We start from the raw sequence: 3,003 nt of genomic DNA on the forward strand, positions 1-3,003 counted from the left end.
CAGGTGCCTGTGGCGCAGCATTGTGTTGTGGAGCTCCAGGTGGCGGAGGTGGACGGCGTGCCTGGCGAGGCTGGTGATGTTGCTCGTCCTCGGATGAAGTGATGAATGCAGCCATGCGCCTCCCATCCTGACGGTGTGAGTTTGAGGGAGTCCGCAAAGTAGGTAAATGTGTTTGCACAGCAGAGTTTAGGGTATAAATTAATAATTTTGAGTGGAAGGACAAAGGTGTTGCAGCCAAAACTTTGTCTGAAGTGACAGAGTGCCCTGCTGCAATAAATGAGGTATTCCCCACAACTGTCAAAAAATTCTTTGCATCTCCCACTGGCTGCTTGCTCGAGACTTGCCCGTTTTACGCCCACCACCCCTCCCGTTTACTATTCCGTTGAGGTCAACGGGAAATGAATATCAGACTAAAACGAGCGGCTGATTCGCTCGGCCCAAGAGTTATTGGACCCCGCTGTGTTGAACTGATGTATATACCTCAAGCGGGTTCTGATGGAAATGATAATGTTGGTGATATCCCGCAGCTCACTGCTCTTCAGGTGCACATCCAGGTTTTTTTTTAATGAGTTGGGGGTTTCTGCCTCTACCATCCTTTCAGGCAATGACTTCCAGACCCCCACTACCCTCTGGGTGAAAAACATTTTCCTCATTTCTGTTCTAATCCTTCTACCAAACACTTTAAATCTATGCCCTCTGGTTATTGATCTCTCTGCTATGGGAAATAGGTCCTTCCTATCCAATCTATCTAGGTCCCTCATAATTTTATATACCTCAATCAAATCAACCCTCAGCCTCCTCTGTTCCAAGGAAAACAACCCCAGCCTATCCAATCTTTCCTCATAGCTAAAATTCTCCAGTCCTGGCAACATCCTCGTAAATCTCCTCTAGTGCAATTACATTCTTCCTGTAATGTGGTGACCAGAACTGTGCACAGTACTCAAGCTGTGGCCTAATTAGTGTTTTATACATTTCAAGCATAACATCCCTGCTTTTATATTCTATGCCTCGGCTAATAAAGGAAAGCATTCCAGATGCCATCTTAACCACCTAATCTACTTGTCCTGCTACCTTCAGGGATCTGTGGACATGCACTCCAAGGTCCCTCACTTCCTCTATACCTCTCAGTATCCTCCCATTTATTGTGTATTCCCTTGCCTTGTTTGCGCTTCCCAAATGCATTACCTCACACTTCTCCGAATTGAACTCCATTTGCCACTGTTCTGCCCATCTGACCAGTCCATTGATATCTTTCTGCAGTCCACAGCTTTTCTCCTCACTATCAACCACACGGCCTATCTTTGTGTCATCCGCAAATTTCTTAATCATGCCGCCCTGTGCCTGTCATGGTTGAATAGCTGCCAGTGTGTGTGGCCTGTGAGTTCTGGGTGGGTGGCGTGCAACAGTGGTAATGTGCGAGGGTGAGAGGAAGCATCTGATTGGAAGAGCTGAGTACTGATGGAAAGAGTTTGTTGGTAGGTGGGTGATGGGGGTGTAGTGTGTGGAGCAGTGGATGCGGCTAATGGTGCAGTCGGTAGGAGACGCCACTTGACAGTTGACCTCACTCACCTTGACCACTCATGTCAGAGCATTGAATTTCTTCCTGCACTGCATCCATGTTCATGATGCTGTGCGCCTGGCATTGACTTCATTCCCTACTGCCTCCCACTGCCTTTTGGGTATATGTCTGGAAGGCCTCTTGACTCCCCCCCCCCCCCCCCCACCCCCGCCACCCTCCGGATATAGGGTGTCCCTCCTTCTGTTCACTTCTTGCACCAAGGCCTCTGGTGCATCAGCAGAGAACCTTGGTGCACAAACTCAGATCGGCAGATTGGTGAGGTCTGGCATGCAGATTGGAGGATGTGGGATTTAGTGGTGTGCAAACTTTGTTCAATGTTTTAACATAACTCATCAGTATGTAAACATAGGGAAGGAACCTGCATCTGTTCTTTACGTGTGCGATGTCTGATCTCCGTTCAGACTCTGTGCAGCTAGCAGGCTTTTATATTCAGCAAATAACAGGTACCAGCTACCTTTAAGAGATTTCGAACAGACAGCCTGCCTTTAAGAGATTGAGCTCCCCTTGCTGGTGGAAAGTCGAATTGAATGTTCAACGCTGATTTCCAACGCAGATTGCAGGTAAGTCCTCAGGCCTGACGAAAACCTGGTCCTGCCTGCGCAGGGGCCATTGGGTGCGGAGTAATAGCGGATCGTGCTACTCCCGCCCAAAAACAAGCCCTATACAATTTTTTCCCCCATAGGACCTTAGGAAGATAGGAACAGGAGGAGGCCATTCAGCCTCTTGAGCCAGTTTGCCATTCAATGAGATCGTGGCTGCTCTGTATCCTAACTCCATCCACCTGCCTTGGCTCCACATCCCTTAATCCCCTTGGCGAGCAAAAATCAAATTCTCAAATTTAAAGTTATTAATTCAGCAAGCTTTTTGTGGGACGGAGTTCCATACTTCCAGCACCCATTGTGTGAGGAAGTGTTTCCTAACTTCTCTCCTGAATGGCCTGGCTCTGAGTTTAAGGTTATATCCCTTTGTCCTAGACTCCCCCACCAGCAGAAATAGTTTCTCTCTATCTATCACTATCAATTCTTTTCAAAGCCCTAAAAACCTCAATCAAAATTTTTTTATATTCGTTCATGGGATGTGGGCCTCAGCATTTGTTGCCCATCCCTAATTGCCCTTGAGAAGGTGGTGGTGGGCTGCCTTCTTGAACCGCTGCAGTCCATTTGGTGAAGATTCTTCCACAGTGCTGTTAGGAAGGGAGTTCCAGGATTTTGACCCAGCGATGATGAAGGAACGGCGATATATTTCCAAGTCGGGATGGTGTGTGACTTGGAGGCGAACGTGCAGGTGGTGTTGTTCCCATGTGCCTGTTGCTCTTGTCCTTCTAGGTGGTAGAGGTCGCGGGTTTGGGAGATGCTGTCGAAGATGCCTTGGCGAGTTGCTGCAGTACATCCTGTGGATGGGACACACCGCAGCCACAGTGCGCC

This window comes from Heptranchias perlo, chromosome 42 (genome assembly GCF_035084215.1).
Source record: "Heptranchias perlo isolate sHepPer1 chromosome 42, sHepPer1.hap1, whole genome shotgun sequence".
Taxonomy (NCBI): Eukaryota; Metazoa; Chordata; class Chondrichthyes; order Hexanchiformes; family Hexanchidae; genus Heptranchias; species Heptranchias perlo.